The sequence below is a fragment of the Mustela lutreola genome, chromosome 4 (assembly GCF_030435805.1).
Source record: "Mustela lutreola isolate mMusLut2 chromosome 4, mMusLut2.pri, whole genome shotgun sequence".
NCBI classification, from domain to species: domain Eukaryota; kingdom Metazoa; phylum Chordata; class Mammalia; order Carnivora; family Mustelidae; genus Mustela; species Mustela lutreola.
Genome location: NC_081293.1, coordinates 154,534,055 through 154,541,599, shown reverse-complemented (window position 1 = coordinate 154,541,599; position 7,545 = coordinate 154,534,055).

Genomic DNA, 7,545 nt, shown 5'->3' with positions numbered 1-7,545 from the left:
AGTCATACACTTAACTGACTGAGCTACCCAGATGCTTCTAGTCAGTATGGTTTTTAAGAAGCTTTCCCAGAAGCTCCATCCAACAACCTCACTTATATTTCAATAGCAAGAACTTAGTCATATGGCTACTCTGTGTGCGAAGGAGCCTGGAATGCTGGGTTTAATCAGGACACACTGCTTCCCTTGACAAAAGGTGAGAACAAACACTGGGTAGGTAGTTGGGAATCTCTGCCACAAGATGTCTGTAAACAGATACAAATGTGAATTGCTGGGCCTCCTGGGCGGCTCAGTGGGTTAAGGCCTCTGCCTTCAGCTCGGGTCGTGGTCCCAGGGTCCTGGGATCGAGCCCCACGTTGGGCTCTCTGCTCGGCAGGGAGCCTGCTTCCTCCCTCCTCTCTCTGCCTGTCTTTCTGCCTACTTGTGATCTCTGTCAAATAAATAAATAAAATCTTAAAAAACAAAACAAATGTGAATTGCTAGAAACGATCACATAGAGAGCAGAAGCAAACCCACAGAAGCAGCCAGAAATTCCAAGGTTTGTTCATTAGCTTTAGAAGGCTGGCAGATGGGCGCCTGGGTGGCTCAGTGGATTAAGCCACTGCCTTCGGCTCAGGTCATGATCTCAGTGTCCTGGGATCGAGCCCCGCATCGGGCTCTTTGCTCAGCGGGAGCCTGCTTCTCTCTCTCTCTCTGCCTGACTCTCCGCCTACTTGTGATTTCTCTCTCTCTGTCAAATAAATAATAAATAAAATCTTTAAAAAAAAAAAAAAAAAAAAAAGAAGGCTGGCAGATAGCACTGACAGATAATACCGCCAATCTAGCATCTATGAAAGCCTACACAATAGGAGATGAATGACATTAAATTGGGAACAAAGAAATCAATTCATGGGGTTGTCACCCCTAATCCAAGGATGGCACCCATGAAAGAGGTCTTGCAGTGTAAGACTAAATGAGGTACTACTACTTGAATGAGCCTGCAGAGTTTTATCAGTCTGAATGTTTGTTTGTTTTCAGTAAATACATATTTAAATAAGACTATTATGTCAGTTAAGTGTATATCAAGTCTCTCCACCATTTCCAAATAAACCCTTCTGTGTCTTACAAGTTGGGGCTGCAGGTTAGTTAAGCCTCAGGTGATTGCTTTTTCAGAAAACTGAAACATTCTTTCAATCAGCAATTAACAATTACCAAATATTAGTGGAGATCTTGTGAAATCTTACTGCCTGTTTCATCCACATTTACTAAATAATTTCATGTAATGGAATATTTTTAACTGGCAGCCACTTGGGCAGAAAACAACCATATTCTTGCTGTTTCCCACCCCGTCACCATCACACACACACACACACACACACACTGCCTCCTCCAGCCCCTAGATATAATCAGAGACATTTTGACGGAGCGCTGAGTTATTCCTATTTCACAGAGAATAGTTTAGAACTAGCACTTACTCAGGCCCTTGGGTTATACTTGTACTTTTTATAACTTAATTAAGATAATTGAAATGTATTTACCTTCAAATCATCACCCCAAATTGCTCTGCTACTTAAATTATGCTGCTTTTGTGTGTTTCTGGGTATGTGGATACCTTTTCCTAGTATGTCTTATGCTGCCAGCAACCTTTATATTTGCTGTTTGGAAACTGCTGTGCTCTGGTAAAATCAGAACATCTTGTTTATTAGCCTGTGGGTAGAGTAAAAGTAAAAAGCTCTGAGAACTTTCAAACATTGATGTTGAACATGCAAACTGGTAAATCGGCTTTGGAAGATGGTTTGGCAGAATATTCTAAAACTGAACTTAGGCATCATCATTGACCATACTCCTGTCGATCAACCTAGTGATTGCTTCATTCACATCCCCATGTGAGGACCACTCTAGCCCTCCTTCCCTTATTTGGGCCTTGTTGACACCCCCCTCCAGCAGTGTCCCTCCCATCAGCTATCTCAGCCAACCTGCCTCTACCCATCAGAGGCATGCTTATAACTGGGAACCTGGTGGGAAAGATGAAGAGACTTGGCAACTCCTTTTCAGTAAGCTCACTCAACACTCTGAAACATGCCCGTACTTTCTCCAGAAACCTTCAGACTCCGTATCATTTCGGATGACTTTGGCATCAGTATCTAGTACTATAAAGCCCAATACAAACTGGCTTAGAAAATAAGGGTGAGTCATTGGTTCGTGTAACTGCTAAGACTAATATGGGCTTCAGGCACAGTTCTATCAGAGCTCCCATTCAGTTTCTCTTAAGATCTCAACTCTACACTCTGCTCTGTTGGTTTTATCCTCAGGCAGAAGTCCTTCATGGTCACGAGATGTCTGCTGGCATCACCTGGGCCACATGCTTTCTTGTTCAAGTGAGACAAGAGCTGGCCTCCATCCAGATAACCACTGGATAAAAGCTCAGAGCTTAATTCTGATGGAACCTTCTGGGCACTTTCACTTTGGCAACATGACCCCATCTGCCTGCAGAATTGAAGCTCTAAGCTACAAAAACAATTGTTGCACCTTCTCCCAGAGTAATGGATGCTCACTCTTACTGAGTTTACATAACTAAAAGGATTGACTCGAATAGCTCATTCCAGAACAGAGAAGGTATGCTCCAAAGTGATTTCATATCCTCATGATGTCTTAAAAGTAGTAATATAAGACAACTTTAAATGCCAGCTTCCCTCCTAAAACATAAAGTTCTGCCTCACTGCTGTTCCAGACTGTGACACCCACTTCCTTCTCCAAGAAATCTAAGGACATTTGGTGAAAAGATGACGAAAAGCCATAGTATCTGCAGCACTGGAACCAGGGATAATAATAATAATGCCCTATCTTTGACTAGCATGTTACAGTTTCCAGGGTCTTTTCACATGCGCCATCTCATTCCATCTCCAGGAGTTGGGAGTATCTGTGCTGTTACAGCCAGTTTGTAGATAAGGAAATCTCAAGTTGATGCAACTGACTTAGCCAAGGTCAGCGGCTTGTAAGTGACAGAGCTACCAATGGGATCTAGGTCTTTTTGATGCTGCACTTTCCCTCTAATTAGTCTTTTGGACCAGAGAACAGAGTAAGAAAGATAAGAAAGATGCAAATTGGATTGTGGATCCGAGGGATGGGAGACTGAGTGGGGGGGGTGTCTCTGCTGTAGGACTTGGAGTGAACTTGACCACCAAGACAGAAAGCTCTTTTCAACATTTGCTTCTGCCACCCCCCCCCCCCCGCCCTTTCTTTCCCAATTTCCTTCTTCCTGTGTTTCTTTCTCATTTTCTCTTCTCTGGTGCAACTTTCGCAAACACAATACCAAACATTTTCCATGGTCAGGTCCCATTCAAGAATTCTAATAACGAATGGAGAATGGGGTTGGTGAGGGGAGCAGGTGGAAAAAGGTGAGGGGTACACAGAATTGGGGAGGAGGTGTGAGTGGGGGTCGTGGGAGAAAGAGTAAAGAGAAAGAAATTGGAATAATGAATTGGCTCTGACACCAAAGATTAACTGTAATCTAAAATGTGAGATTATACATTGTTAAAGAGAATTAATGCTGTCAAGGCAAGGTGCCTTTGAACTGCAGACTCAGGTTGGAAAGACTGGAAAGAACAAACCTACCAACTGAAGAGTTTTATTAATTATTTTTATTTTTATTTTTTTTAAGGTTTTATTTATTTATTTGACAGAGAAAGATCACAAGTAGACAGAGAGGCAGGCAGAGAGAGAGAGAGAGAGAGAGAGAGAAGCAGGCTCCCTGCTGAGCAAAGAGCCCGATGTGGGACTCGATCCCAGGACCCTTGAGATCATGACCTGAGCCGAAGGCAGCGGCTTAACCCACTGAGCCACCCAGGCGCCCCTATTTTTATTTTTTTAAGATTACTTATTTATTCATGAGAGACAGAGAAAGACAGAAGCAGAAGGAGAGGCAGGGTCCCCATGGAGCAGGAAGCTGGATTTTTAAAGTATAGCTAGATACTGGTCAGGCACTGTAAAATATTACTTTTATATACAGCACTCATTTGGAAGACTTACAGACTCAGCTTGTTGAAAATTATTTATCTTAAGGTTCTGACCTGCAATGGGAAATATGAGAGGAAAACTGAAAAGCAATAAGTGTTGGAGCCTGGAGATCACCCCCAGCAACTATTCTTCCCTCTGCTATGACCATTACCTGGGCAGCTCTGACATCATCTTGGAGATCTGTTTGTGGTGCAGAGGGTCCTTTCTGAATTATCGGCACCAAGGATTAGATTGCATGTCGTCTTACAGTGGGGAGAAATTTAGACATAATTAATCCCAATACTCTTGGGCTATTGTGACAGTAAAAGTAATCTAATTTTTGCACTGTAGCTTGGAAGGAAAATCAGAGATTTCCAACTGGTGGCTCAGAGGTGACCTCCAGATGGGACTTGCTTGCCTTCTAGTGTCTTAGGAGATCAGTGCTCTCCAATTCATCCAGTCCCCACCATTCACACGACACATGCATGTGCACGCCCACCCTGCTGTCTTCTCTCATTGCCTCCTCTTCCTGGTCCTTAAGGCTTCTGAGTTGAGACCTCTAAGATAAATAAAAAGTCATGAAGAAAGAATCATTTATGTCACCAAAAGCAAAATGAGACAAAAATTATGGAAAGTTGCGGAGAAGGCCTTCCTGGAGGTACTCTTGAAATCTGGGTCTGTTTTCTGAAAGGCAAAAGTAGCCATCACATGGGTGCAACCCTAGAAAAGAAGGGCCGAGTTGCAGAGCCCTTTGAGATCGTGTTCAGCAGGGCTCTTTGTTCTGTGGCTCTGAGAATTAGAACTGCAACAGAAGATATGATGATGCCAAAAAATGGGCTGAAGCATCATGGTTAGAGTCATTACACAGACAGGACAAAGACAAAGAGCATTACAAAAGCAAAAAGAGTCACCTTTCCACATGATAGCTAATGCCTATGTTCCCTGCTTTGCCTCAACAGTGCAAAGGTACACAATGAAGGCTAAGTCAGGAACCAGCCAAAGAGCAAAACAAGGGTACCTTTTCAAAGGCTTAATTCTATATTAAGTTCAATTTTATTTTTAATTTAATTAATTAATTAATTAATTTATTTATTTATTTATTTTAGAGAGGGGGAAGCAGATCGGGGGAAAGGGAGAGAGAGAATCTTAAACAGATTCCCACTCAGCAGTACAGAGCCCACATGAGGCCTGATCTCAGAACCCTGCAATCATGACCTGGGCCAAAATCAAGAATTGGACACTTAACCGACTGAGCCACCCAGGTGCTCCATATTGAGTTCAATTTTAAAATATTAGGGAACAGGAATAAGAAGGCATTCCAAAGGGGAACGAGATGGAAAAGAGAAGCCAAGAGAGGTAATACCTGGTGGAGGCCCCAAGGCTTCTCCATCATCAGTCCCCTATCCCAACCCTCAGTGCCCTCTCCTATGTGCATTAGGTAAAGTAGGACACTTTTGCCTCTCAATCTTTTTTTAAATTTAACTTTTAGTTAGTGAACATACAGTGCACTGTTGGTTTCCAGAGTAGAATTCAGTGATTCATCACTTATATGCAACACCCACTGCTCATCACAAGTGCCCTCTTTAATACCCATCATCCATCTATTGCATCCCCCACCCACCTCCCTCCATCAACCCTCGGTTTTATTCTCTATGGTTAAGAGTCCATTATGGCTTGTTTCCTTCTCTCCCCTATGCTCATCTGTTTTCTTTCTTAAATTCCACATATAAGTGAGATCATATGGTATTTGTCTTTCTCTGAGTAATTTCACTTAGCACAATACCCTGTAGCTCCATCCACATCAATGCAAATAGCAAGATTTCATATATGTACATGTATCATGCCTTCCTTATCCATTCATCAAGTGATGGACATTTGGGCTCTCCCCGTAGTTTGGCTATTATTGATAATGCTGCTATAAACACCAGAATGCACATATCCCTTTGAATCTGTACTTTTGTGTCCTTTGGGTAAATACCTAGTAGTGCAATTGCTGGGTTGCAGGGTAGTTCTATTTTTTAACTTTTGAGGAACCTCCCTAGTGTTTTCCAGAGTGGTTTACCAGTTTGCATTCCCACCAACAGTGTTAAGAGTGTTCTCCTTTCTCTGAATCCTCACCAACACCTGTTGTTACTTGGGTTGTTAATTTTAGCCATTCTGACAGGTGGGGGGTGGTATCTCATTGTGGTTTTGATTTGGATTTCTCTGATGATGAGTGATGTTGAGCATTGTTTCATGCATCTGTTAGCCATCTGGGTGTCTTCTTTGGAAAAGTGTCTATTCATGTCTTCTGCCCATTTCTTAACCGGATTTTTTGTGTCTTTGGGTCTGGAGTTTGATAAGTTCTTTATAGATTTGGCATATGAGCCCTTTATCAGATATGTTGTTTGCAAATATCTTTTCCCATTCCATAGGCTGCCTTTTAGTTTCATTGTTTCCTTTGCTGTGAAGAAGCTTTTTATTTTGATGAAGTCCCAATAGTTGATTTTTGCTTTTGTTTCCCTTGCCTCCAGTGATGTGTCTAATAAGAAGTTGCAGCAGCTTAGGTCAAACAGGTTTCTGCCTGTGTTCTCCTCTAGGATTTTGATGGTTTCCTGTCTCACATTTAGGTCTTTGATTCATTTTTAATTTATTTTTGTGTATGGTATAGGAAATTGATCCAGTTTCATTCTTCTGCTTGATGCTGTCCAGTCTTCCCAACACCATTTGTTGAAGAAACTGTCTTTTTTTCCATTGGATATTCTTTCCTGCTTTGTTGAAGATTAGTTGACCACATAGTTGTGGGTCCATTTCTGGGTTCTCTGTTCTGTTCCATTGATCTATGTGTCTGTTTTTGTGCCAGTACCATACTGTCTGGATGACTACAGTTTTGTAATACAGCTTAAAATCCTTGCCCCTCAATCTTTATGTCTGTGATGGATATGAGCATGGTCCTGCTTGTGGCCAAGAGGCCAACTTCTTCAGATTCAAGGGCAGAAAGGAAAATGATCCAAAATACCCAAATCAAGGTATGATATTATGTTAAAAGAATAACTCTGGGGGCACCTGGGTGGCTCAGTTGATTAAGCATCTGCCTTTGGCTCATGATCCCAGGGTCCCAGGATTGAGCCCCATATTGGGCTCCCTGCTCAGCAGGGAGTCTGCTTCTTCCTCTTTCTCTGCTCCGCACCCCACCTCATGCTCTCTCTGTCTCTCTCTCTCTCTCATCCTCTCTTTCAAATAAATAAATAAATAAATAAATAAATAAATAAATAAAATCTTTATTAAAAAAGAGCAAAGACTCTGGAGTCAGACAGACTTCAGTTCAAATTTTAATTTGTCACTTACTAGCTTTCTGGGCCTCCATAAGTTACCTTATTTCCCTGGGTCTTTTTTTTTTTTTTTAATCCATAATTTAGGTGTAATATGGGTTAAGCTATCTAGTTAAGATATCTTAAGATATCTAGTGCAATGCCTGACACAACAGTAGGCCCTCAGTGAATGGTAGTAATTGTTATTTAAAATAATCATCATAATGAGCTTGAACATCTGTGAAAGGGAAAGGTGTCCAAGTCAGTCAAATAAAAGGAGAGC